Here is a 12981-nt window from a genome sequence, read left to right as displayed (position 1 = left end):
GATAGCTGTAAGGACTGAACCCGTCACTGACACAGGTGGAATGTCCCTATGTGAAGCTCAGGATAGTGCACCACCAGTAGGTGAGTAAGGAGGCACCTCATTTTGTTTTATATTACCTCACACACCCTAGTGCTGTCCTGCTTCATCAGGACACCCTGACGCCTAGAAGCCAGGGTGGGCTCAACCATATTTCAGGGAGCTCTTAGAATATTTTTTGGGCCAGGGGGATAAAGATTAAAAGTCCGCAGTTAGATCCCAGTTTCCCTTTATTCTTGGATCTGGCAGGGATATTAAAAATATATAGGAGTAGGGTTTATGGGATATTATGGTCCTAAGACCCTAAAGCCAACATGTTTCAGTCCACTTTTGCCCCATGAAGGGTGCTGGACTTTCTTCAGGGCCTAGGCTGTGATCCCCTGAATGTAGAAAAGTAAGGACAATTCCCTACACTCCTACACTCTTTATAATAAGGGCAGATAGCTGCTCCTTGTCTATGTACGTGTTTTTATTATCACTCCATCTGTAGAATGACAAAAGCAACATAATAACCACCATAGGATCATATACTCATTGTTCACAGGGTTGTGTATAATGCGTTTGTGCCACTACACCCGTGAATAGAAATTCCGAAGGTGACACAACCATGAACTAAATTTTTCAAAAGAGTGCGTGTGTCTGTTCAATATCGAGTCTCTACCAAACACTCATATACTTGTTATGCCCATGTGGTGGCGGCAATTTGTCGCATCCTGTCATCTGGCATTACACTAGTAACATTAGGTAAACCTCTCGTGTCATCCACTCGCATACATTTCCGCTGATGCGTCACTTTCGACATGGGAAAAAGTGAGGTACGCAAGGGGCTTCTAAATAAGCCCCCTTTTCTCTATGAAATGGGATCAAGTTGCGCAGTTTACTGCACACTTTCACAACATATATTTGCTAAAAGGCAAAGATTTATTAAGGTCACTGTGATATATTTTAAAACTTTCAGGATGTGGCAAGAAGACCTCACCGACAAAAACACAAGGATAAAAGAGGGTCTGAGGGAGAGAAAAGTTTAAAGACCAAAGTGCACCCTATCCCCAAATCTTAGTAGTAAAAAACACAAATGGGGTACTACTGGTCTCAGTGGATTAGAAAGTGTCTGCTTTCTCCTAAAGAGTGTGTGTATAAACTGAAGGGTAGTAAGAGAAGAAAAGAAAACCCATCAGCCCACCCATTGGTGGAACTTCGTCATCTGGGATTTTGAGAGGATAAGCTGGAATCCACTAGATAACTCACTGTTATTTGTGAGTAGGTTCTAGTAACGGATCCACCAGAGATGGAAAAAGATAGTGTAAAGAGCTGTGGGCAGAGATGTTGCAGTGCTCAAAAGGTATGTGCTAGTGAAAAAGTGAAAAAATGCCCTAGGAAAGATTTGAGAAAATGATGCCAAACAGTGCATTTTCAGGTGAAGCTTCCTAAACAAAAGGCTTAAATGTTATAGGGCATTCAAGTAATTTAAATAGCTTGACTTTTATTAAAGTACTCATGTTCACTTCTACATTGCCCTCCTTTTAATTTTTTTTCTATCTTGTGCCTTCCAAACAGATCAGAATTCATTGTTATGACGGAGAATGTCGTTGGAAGGGGCAGGATTGGGGACTGGTTCGGACAGCAGACAGGTAACGCTAATCTTACAGGCTAGGGACTCTTCAGAAACGACTATTACTCAAGGAGTGGATGTATATATAGTTTGGAAATGTCATAATTTAACCCGCAAACATCATTTAATATTTCTCTATACTAACTCACCACTAATCCTTTATGGGTTCGGGAGCACTGTGCTCCTCGCTGAAAAAGCGTTTTGACGCCTCGTGATGGGTAGAAAGCACTATATAAATGCAACCACAATTACAATGTAGGAATACTCTTATTTTGCTATTAACTACAAGCTTATCGTTGGAAAAACTAAATGTAATTATACCCCAAACTAGAAACGTAGTTCCAGTGGTGCAGCCAGTGCAATGGCACAGGCAACTAGAGGCAGGAGAGGGTCCAGTTTGCCATACACCATTTTTTTTTAAATAAAACACGGAGCCTGCCAGGTGCCTGGTTCAACATTTACTCTTTGAGGTGGGTGCAGAGTGGCAATGAGTATAACTGAGAAATAAATGCCTGCGCTGGTGGATGGCAGCCTGGGCCAATAGTGCTCCAGGAAAGGGGAAAGCACATGGATGCGTCATATTGTTGTTAATATAACACATCCTTGTGCATTTAAAACGATGCAGCTCGGTGCAGCAAAATGCCTTACAGTGCCATGCTGCATCATTTTGTAGTAAATGAGGCCCTCAGTCTGGAAATAGTTCCCTCTCAGCCAGTGGGAAAGCTATACACTCTTTGTTGCTTTAGATTTCAATACATCATCTATGGCTGAATTTAATGACCTTTTAAGAAACACAGAAATGCTGCCCTTTATCAACTCTGAGACCCTTACACCATGATCAGTATCTAACCTATTGGCACTCATTGGTTATTATGACACACCACCAGGAAAATGAGCTTGGACTGTGTTTATTATGATTTATGTTACGGGATACTATATGTTAGTAAGAGGAATGTTGGGTTGCTCTGCACAGCCCTATGATTCCCCTGAGGCATTTTTGCACTTTATAAAACTCTCAAAAGAAATAAATAAAAATAAAATAATTATTTATGAGGTCAACATTTTACAAGTCCTAAGCCACTAATGCAGAGGTCTTCAAACTTTTGTCAGCTGAGCCCCCCATCTAAACCTTTTTACACGTCCAGCCCCCACCCCCCACCACCACCACCTGACAAAAAAGTTCTGGAAGCTGGTACTCTGCATCATTGATGACCATTCCCTCCTGCAGACCCCAGGTGGTAAGGGCAAATAATATGAAATAAGGAGCTCCACTTCCAGTTTTGAGTAGTACCTGGAAACTGGAGTGCTTACAATTTTGTAATCTATTTTTTGCAGGTTTATACGGTGCGAACATGACCCAAAGGTATTGGAGCGCTTTACAGGAGCATCATTCACATTACACAAGCACACATTCATTTTTTGTAAGCACAGGGCGATAAAGTGATATTCCCAGAATCACAGGATGTTGAGCAGACACCAAGAATTGAACCTGGTACCCCAGCTCCACAGTCATCAGCTCTGGCTATTGCGCCACATCCTTGCCTTAGACAAGATATCAGATTAAGCATTGGCAAAGCCAATAGGTCTCAGTAATCAGATAGCTACAGACGATGACAATGTAAGTGCATTTGTGTATGGCTCAGGGGCTGTTCTTATTGATATCTACAGATGTATTACCACTGATTGCTGAGACCTATTGACTTTGCCAATGCTTGGTTTAGAGGCAGTAAACATGTCTGGAGTTGTTCTCATTAAAGGCAGGACCCTTTTGGAAGGGGGAGGAATTGCCTTTTCAGCACAGAGATGCGAGGGCTGAAAGACACATGTGTCTGTGTCTTTGAGCCCTCAAACATGCACATCTATGCATGTGTGTGAAGCCCACACATGCACAGATAGATTATCACAGTCCCTCAGCAGAGCAAAGCCCTCTTGCCTTCACAGACGGATGTTCACAATCCCTTGGAGGAGCCAAGGCAAACTCTCACTCTGGCACAGACTGTCAGGCTATGTTACAAATTGGTTGAGCAGGGGGGTTATTGGCATATTGAGTTTTGTCACAAGAGGCAAATGGGAAGAGAGAGCCCAGACTGAGCGAGGGGGGAGCAGGTTAGAAACAGAAAAGTGAAGGAGAGACCCTAACAAAAAGCAAGAGGATGCAGCGTTGGCCCAGCGTGGGCTAGCTGGACAGGAATTTGGAAGGAATTCAAGACTGAGGAAATAAACAGAAGGCTAAACTGTAGACATATTTTTTAAGTTGATGTTAAGACGGATTTTAGAACCTCATGGGTGTGAGTGGCAGGCGCGCAACGCCCATTGGGCTTAGAGCCCCCCCCATCGTGTATGTCAGCCGGGCTGAGACAGCTTCCCGGGTGCACACACACAGCCTCACCTCAGTACTTCACAGGTCTTTAAAAGACCATTTCCTTGTTAATGAGGCTTTGTTGTTTTTCACCCCTTCTAAGAGGCCTTGCATCTCCACTCTGCCTATTGGTGGCAACCCCCCCCCCCCCCCACCTGGAATTTTGGCTCTAGTTGCGCCTCTGGTGAGTGGTGTATCAGGGGAGAAGAGATGGGCTAGTTTGACCATGTTAGAATGTAGTTATGTTACGTCAGTTTAGAATGTACGTCTAAACCGAAGAATGTTGTGTTTGTGCACTCAACTTGCTTCTGAAACAAAGGCCTTTTTCACAAACAGCAAATCTTTTTGTAGTCGTCTCTACCAGTGTGAACTTACGAGTTAGAACCCAGGTCTGCATGAGAACATCATAAGTATTCATTGTGGATATCCAGAAAACAGGTATGGATTCTACTGTTTGTTGGATTAGCAAGGCCAACCCTAAAGCAGAAGCTAGCAGTAAATAGAACTGAATGAAGTAACAAAGCACTTAGGGGCACATGTACTACCATTTTAGCAGTCGCAAATGGAGAACCTGGCCGTTTGCAACTGCTAAAATGGCTTCCAACATGTACTAACCCTATTTTTCGAGTCAGTAACCTAATACTGGCTCGCACAATCGGGTTTGTGAGTTGGTATGAGGAAGGGGCGTGCCAAGGGCATCCCTTCCAAATATTGAGTCACAGGCATGTATGAATGTTCTGCGACCGGAATGCGGTTGCAAAATATATATATATTTTACTGTCTCTGTGAAAGAGGTGATAACCCATTTGCATACAAGGGGTCCCCAAGGGACTCCTTCTCCTCTGTGAATGTGAGCACCAACGTTTTTTAAGCAGTCAGTGGTCCCATGGACAACTGCCTACTCTTTAAAAATGAAAAGGTAGCTTTTAATTTTTCTTTTTGAAATGCATCCCGTTTTCCTTTAAGAAAAACGGGCTGCATTTAAAATAAAATTGCTTGATTTAACAAGCATTGGCATAGCCAATAGGTCTCGCCTTTGGGACTTTATAAGTGTTTAGCCAGAGCATGCCTTTTCCACGTAGATGCCTTTACCACACATGCAATGTCTTCAAGCTATGTTGTAGAGCAGTGTGGCTGCTGTGCATCATGTTGAAAAGTTATAATAAAATTATACTGTGTCCACTCCGCATGCCACACATTAAATGCCTCCGGCCCTGAATGCATTCCCGCATACTCCCCCCTCTCTGCTGGTAACTGGTGCTCATGCAAAGCGCTCTGATGCCTTTGGGTTGAGTTTTTGCTGTGTAAAACTAAAAAAAAACATGTTGGTTTATTACAAACCGCTAAAGATGATGATGACAAAATAATGACAATACTACTGCTATCGATGACAAGAATGTGATAGTAATAATATTGCAGTTACTAACAATAATACTAATAAAACTGATGACAAACTGTTGCAGTGACAATCACTCCCCCCCTCCCTTCCCCCCCCCCCCACACACAGACGTGATCGTGAAAGGTTTTCCTGGCAACATAAAAAAGACTTTTCTATTTTGGGGTTAACATCTCCTCCTCGCTCATAAACATTTGCATGAACAGCTGCGCCGGCCGTGGCGCTTCCCATTGATCAGGGCACTGTGTTATTTACCCAGCCACTTATTTAGTTCTGAATCTGCCATTATTTGCCTAAGCACAGTTTACCAAGCCCCCTTGAACTCCTGCAAGAGGGCAGCAAAGATTTGTTTGTCCTTCACAGTTGGCGAATCGTTGCACCAAGCATTTTTTGACAGCTTAGAATTCTTTAAATGGTACTGTAATGTTGTAATTGCATTTATATAGCGCTTACTACTGAAGCGTTGAAGAGCTTGTTTTCACACCTTGAGTAGCCCATAAGGGGCTCCTGAAATAGGCGCACAGCAGCTGGAGCTGGAGCATCAGCCCGGCTGAGACACCCGACAGCGGGGGGCTGCTGAAGCACTTTCAGCCTATTAGGCGTTGCGTGCCTGGAATCAACAATGAAAGGTGAAATGGTAGGGTGGAGTGCGCGCGCCCCCCTGAGGGGTTGCTGCGCCCCCCCAGGGGGGCGCGCCCCACAGTTTGAAGACCTATGCACTAATGTATATTCTTTATAATGTAGACACTACCAAGACAATGAAAGAGGGCAGACCTTTAATTGGGTTTCTCAATAGTGCTGATGAGTGGTCAGTGGAGCCTGGTGTCCCGCATGAGGTTTATCCATTACATGTGTGGAGCTCACACAAGAATGGCCCTTTGGGTGAATCTGTGATGTTTCACATTTGTTTCCCTGCTAGATGCCATGATTTCCAGGGTACATTTGGTGCATAAAGGACACCCCAGCATAACTAATCCCAGCAGAAAGATACTGGGAGATTACCGGTGACCAGCCATGGACAGTGACATTGAATTGGTGGTAAGGTCATACAGAGTGTGTCAATTTGTCTGATAAACTACTACTGACAATGGTGACTCCTACTCTTTTATCTTAGGGGATCACGTCAGAAGCTTGCTGTTGACTTTTGTTGCCCTTTTTAACCTACTCAACAATATCAACATTTTGCGGTGAATCTTGATGATTATTTTTCAAACAGGGTGAAGTTCCAATTCTTCCATCACCAACATTTATCAATGATATACTGATGCAATCACCGTCACTGCCTCAATTCAGGAAGGACCTCAAGACCTGGCTCTTCGACTCAACTGCAGAACCCCTAAATGCCCCCACCCCCAGCGCCTTGAGACCCTAACGTGTGATTAGCCCAGGCTCTTTAAGAACCTTGATTGATTGATTAATGCATTTTCAAGAGAAGTCTTTCTTCTTGTTTGGCAGACAATAATACATGGTATGTTACTTTGGTGGACAGTCCAGAGTTGATCACATTGAGGGGTTAAACCACGTCAAACTGATTTTTATTCCCGGGCCAATGGTGTGGCAGAAAAAGTGAATGGAATTTTAACAACTATACACATTGACAGTTTATTGAAGATTGTTATTTAATCATTGTCTCATGACCTTTTGTATATGTACCCATTTTTGGCTAAAGCTGCGATTACATTTGAGATGGGTAGGTGAAGTTTAGCCAGTAAAAGTGTGTGTCCATGTTGGACTTGGATGGTTTTGACAGTTTTGAAGAAGATTCTCAATGGGGTCACAGAAGAATTTGTAAGCTAAAAGAAGGATCAGGTGGGTTTTAGTTATGCTCGGCATGCAAAGTGTTTGGGATGCAGGAAAGTTGTCAGAGATGCAAGTGTTAATGCTCAAAAAGGTAAGCCTGGTGGAGTTTGTTTCTTTGAATAAGTTCTACACTGTTAGTAAGGTAGTGATGGAGAAAGGAAACCAATTGCCGATGTCAAATAGAAAGTAGTAGAATGTGAAATGTATGTTCAATTTAATTTACATTGTAGATGAGGCCACAAAAAACACTGGAAAGGAAGGTGCTGGTAAGGCAGTTATCCTAAGGTTATAACATTTTTGCTTCTGTTTGAAGAAGCCACACCAGAAGGGTCAGGATCGTCATTGACACCCAGGCAAGGATTGAAGGCCACATTTTAGAACACAGAATTTGAAACATTTAATTGCCATGGCGAAGAAAGATAACATCTCAGTAGCTCTGATCAATTGGGACGAGGAGATAGGCATCCTGTAGGAGAGCTAATCATATCAACAAATCCTTCTTTTGGCGTAATGGCTGATCACCCATAAATGGAAAGCAGCGCCCCATATAGTTGAATGCTTCCTTATGCTTCTGCACCAGTCACAGGACTAATGGAGGTGAAAATATACGCATCTAATCTCTTGGTTGAGTTGATCAAACTTAATACCCTACACGCAAACTGGACTTCAGGCAGGGATGGGCACCCTCACCAACATCTCTGCAGTCACTCTCCTAGTCAACCAAGCCTTTGCAAAATCCATGCCTTTGTATGCCTGCTTCATCGAACTAAAGGCGGCCTTCTGTAAAGTCTCAAGAACTAATTTATGAGCAACAATGCAAGACTGAGGGGTCCCGCCATGACTCATGGTGACTATCATCAATCTGTATTCACACATGTGGGTCCAAATCAAGAAAGGAGATGGGTCCAGTCTAACTGGCAAGATTCCAATATTCAGCGGGCTAAAACAGGGTTGCCTATTAGCGCCCTGTCGATTTCATATTTACACCTACGATCTTGATAAGCGCCTTCGGTTAATCCAAGCCAACCCCCTGAAATAGGGCAAAATACTGATACCGTGTTTTCAATATGCAGACAACATCGTCTTGCATCAGCAATCTCACGTAGGCCTGAAGAAACTGGTTACGGACTTGGGAGCCTACAAACAAAAGTTATGTGTTTCTCCAAATATAATAAAACATCGAAAAGGCATTCTTTTTCCTGGAAATTGGGTGAGCAACCACTGACCAGGGTTGTGTGCTATAATTACCTAGGCTTTCATCTAGATTGCAAGCTTAACTTTAAGTTACATTTTGACCAAGGCCGTATGAAAGCCAAACAATTGTTATTCGCTTTCAAAATCCAAAGAAAAAAACTCATAGGCTGCTCCACCGGCCACCTGCTGAAAGTGATTGCCGCAAAACTTCTACCTTCCATCTCATACGGCTTGGACATTCTGAACAATAAAGATGCCACAGTCCGAAACACAGCACAATCCACACTTTTTAAGAGATTGTTTTCTACTGCTACATACCTCACAGGCACAAATCCGCCTAAAATATGGATAAAAAAATCAGATCATGGCCAGACAAGGTGTGATAGTAAAGTATTACTGGAGGATGAGGGAAGCAGAAGACAACACCCTAGCCCATCATTGTTGGGTCAAGATTGAAAACCAAATGAGTCTAGTCAATTCAACAGTAACAGTCCTGAAGGAATCCCTGTTGGCACTACAGCTAGAGGATGCTTGGCTCACCCCGCAACGTACTCCGGATTTAAAAGCGTGGTGAATAACGCCATTAAGTGGATCTCTTTATTAACAGACATAACAACCTTTGCAAAAAAAATCACTCCTGGGCCGAAACAATATCTGATGGAACATTTCTCCCACCAGAAAAAGTATTCTCTGACGTTGCTACAAATGGGATCTTTCCCCTCAAAGGATCTAACCCCAAAATGGAAACAAACATAGCCATCCAAGGAATGCCGCCTCTGTGGTCAAGGGGAAGAGTCACTACTGCATCTACTATGTACTTGCCCTTTCTTTTTGGAAACTCAAAAAACTATCCTTTGGGAGGCTCTAAGGAAAGAACAAATAAAACAGGTAAAGCAGCGGTCATTGAGTGTCTTGGAGGGTCGTCGATTCCCCTGTCTTGCAGAGACATAAAACTTTGGAAAATCGCGGCAAAAGTACTGGAAAAAAGTGACTCTAGCCAAGTAGCCAATTAATTGGCACATATTCTTTAAATGTACTGCTACACTTGTCATTATTTTAATTTAATTAGCTGCCCCTTATTGTGATGATGACCTTAAGGCCTTCTTACTTTTTAAAATGTATACTTAAAGTATTGCGTTCCATGATGGTTGTCCATCCTTTTATGATTTTTAATGAATCAAATAAAAGTATATTTGAAATTGACAGTCACCGGACTGGCTTGGGGTGGCGGATGCTGACTTCTATGCGATACCCCTCCTTTACCACCACTGGTGCCTAGGCATCTTCAATCCTGCTTTGCCACATGGTTGCGATTGCGCTACAGCGTTCTCCCACCCATCCGGCATCGAGGTGGCCAGTTGACATCTGTTTCAGCTTCTGCTGAGACATGATAGGAGAACATAACTTGTGACGTGGGAAGCATATGTGAAAAAACATCTTCAAAGTCTGTAGGTCGAAGTTTTGTGCTGAGACTGATACGATTGAAGCTTTCAGTACTGACAGCTGCAGGGCTACCCCTATCTACCATGGAATAAGTATGTTCAGTTCTCTGTTACCAACCTCTTCTAACAAAGGGACACATTATGAGAATGGGGTTCTCAATGAGCTTAGCAATGCGAGCTTCATCTGTGTGCCAGTCACAAAGCTACACATGGCATCTGGTCTCATCATATTTAGTTACTGGGATCTCAGAAAGAGCTACCTAAGCCAGACAGTGTAAAAGCGTGCGCGAACAAACAATAGATATCTTGCCACGTACTCCTAGGAAGGGAAACCTAATCTAAGTGTGTGGTGTTTTGTGAGGAGATGTTGGCCGGTGGAATTCGAGGTCAGTGATTAACCGGCTCTGTGGACAAAGCTAATTCAATATTAAATGCAGGAGGAAGAATTGCGTTGTAGGTAAGCAATGTACGTGAGTGATTTAGTCAAAACTAAAACACATTAGTAAATAGAGTCACGTGTATGGAAATGTTTCCTTTCTTTTCAGACACATAGCTGAAACTATTACATACTACAATGTAATATCCACCTTAAAGAAAGAGATTTGTAAAGTAAAAGACAACATCTGTTAAACTGTTGTTTTAATACAAACAAAATATGGACCATTGATTACTAACATTAGAGCTCACAATTAGTACGTACAGCTACTGTACACGATAACAAGGGGGCTTCCTTTCAAATAAGAGTTGTATGCTTTAAATGCAATTCTAATCTAAGTAATAATTCACATACCTACATTTTCAATTAAGGATAAAGACATTTGGAACTGAGAGGATTTCCTTAGTGTCGCCTAGTTATCACACATTGGCAACACTTATCACAGAAATACATTTCTACCCCGAAATGTGGGCAAATATGAAAAAAGTGTCCTCAAGAGTGGGAGGAGATGAGATGAGGAAATTTGACTACACCTTCCATCGACAAAGGTATGTCCAGTATGTGCAGCCATGATGAAATAAGTATAAAGACTATTCCAGCAGAACAAAGGCAGTCATGTTCTCCAGCTCTAAAACTTGGAAATATATGTTAGGATGTGAAACGGTGACTTTATAGCATTGATAAGCGTGGCTCAAATCCACCCGAGTGACTTACCGCACTCACCTATAGTCACTATATAGGAAGTCAGCCGGACAGTGGAGAAGAATAAACAAAAGTCTTTATTAGGCCAAACAACACTCATATGAGAGGGCCCTGTCCGACCTCACTCCTAGGAGTGCGAACGAGAGGACTGACTCTCAGCATCACAGCAATACATTATAATGCAAAACAAGTAGTAAGGGTACGCCCCTTGTGGAAAATCACCGAAACTCGGAGCAGTGAACAATGCCATCATACAGCAGGCATCTGCACCTGCAAGGGATACATCGCTATCTCTACTCAAGGCCATGGAGCTAGGCTTCGGCGTCTCTGGGCATGAGAACATTACTGATAAAGAGACTTGTTAGTTTCGGCCACAGCAAGCCGAGAAACGAAAACTGCTGTCTTAGTGAATTTCTGTATTCCTGCGGGAGGGGCATATGGGCGAGCAGGGCCCACAGGCACAGAGGGATACACAAAATGGTGGCACACAGGCTAAGCTAAGGAACTAATATGGTCACACGTACATTTGAATATAAGTAAGGAGCAAGTAAAATAATTCAGCATAGGTGCATATACGAACTTCATCAGTTAGCCATATGATGCTAACTCACACATCATCAAAGGGTAATTGGGGTATCGAAAAGTGAATTCTATCAGACCCTCCTTTTAGCATCATTGGCTAACTATGGCCTCATTTATTCGCCAAAAGGTAGTGCCGACATCCATTCTAGGGGCAGGACTTTTTCTACACCCTTTTTTAATTATTTAGTCTAGAACATCCTCTGCAATAAACATCAACCAACTTGCATCAGCAGGAATTTCAGTAATCATCGAAGTTGTGTATAGACCAGGTAACTTCTTTTTCGGTCGTAAATTCGTAGCACACATAGAGCAACATGGAGGGAGGCAATATACGCAAAGGCAGCAAGTCAGAATTACACTCACCATACCAACCAAACCCATCAATATTTTCCAACCCCAGGAAGAGAAGGCACCCCAGAGCCACCCCTGTAAGGACCATGTCCCATTATCCTGATGCAGTTCAGTCGCTAATCTATGTAATTTCTGTACTGCCAAGTTAACAGTCGGGGCTGAGTCAGGAATATACACGCAACAAGACGTCCCGATGACGCGACAGGCCCCACCCCTATCGGCCAGTATGACGTCAAGCACCATCCTGTTCTGGATCGTAAATAATCTCATAGCCTGAATCTCGACAGATATGTTAGTCGTAATGTCAGCTTCGGTGAGAACTACCTTTTCCATTACCCTGGACAGTCGTCGAATAGCTCTGCTGTTAAATATCGGACCCCAGAAAGGCAACAAACCCTTAGAAAAATCAGTCCATTGTTGGTACGAGGTGTCCGTCTGATCAACGTCATCTACCTGAAGTTCCCTCCTTTTACGCTGCTCTTGCGGCTGCTCTTGTGGACTGGGGAATCGACGATGAGTTTTGTGATAATCAGAAGGAGCCACATATACAGGAGGAATCATGTAGGCTAGGTAACACACCCCACCCCAACCCTCGGGCAACCATAAGTATCCATTATCTCCACACACGAAATAGATGCTGGGTGGGGAAATCAAAGAGGGGCTGAGAGGCAAACGTATCGAGGCAGTCACATTACAGGAGCTATTACCGACTTTGATGGGACCCCTTCCCTCTATACAGAAAAATGGAGAGGGACCTACCACAGCCAGGGGTATCAGAGACTTGGCACTGTTGTTACCCTTCGGGGGGTGTCTGTAGGACAGAGAAGCATTCAATTTCAGGAAACTTTCCCTAAGTTTGTCAGTATCGTTTGGTGTCAGAAACCGGCCCAACTTTTTCTCACACGTCTCTATAAAGGTCTGGTCAAAACGTCCGTCAGTGTATTTTCGTCCAAGGGAAGATGGAGGCAGAGGGCGTATTCGCATTGTCATTGTCCACCCCCTATTCTGCAGTCGAGGAGTCAGGGAATCTGGCTGCTGGAAATATTTGACAAGACCTATGAGAGTATACCA

The sequence above is a fragment of the Lissotriton vulgaris genome, unplaced genomic scaffold (genome assembly GCF_964263255.1).
Source record: "Lissotriton vulgaris unplaced genomic scaffold, aLisVul1.2 SCAFFOLD_650, whole genome shotgun sequence".
Taxonomy (NCBI): domain Eukaryota; kingdom Metazoa; phylum Chordata; class Amphibia; order Caudata; family Salamandridae; genus Lissotriton; species Lissotriton vulgaris.
Note: the sequence above shows the minus strand (reverse complement) of the source record.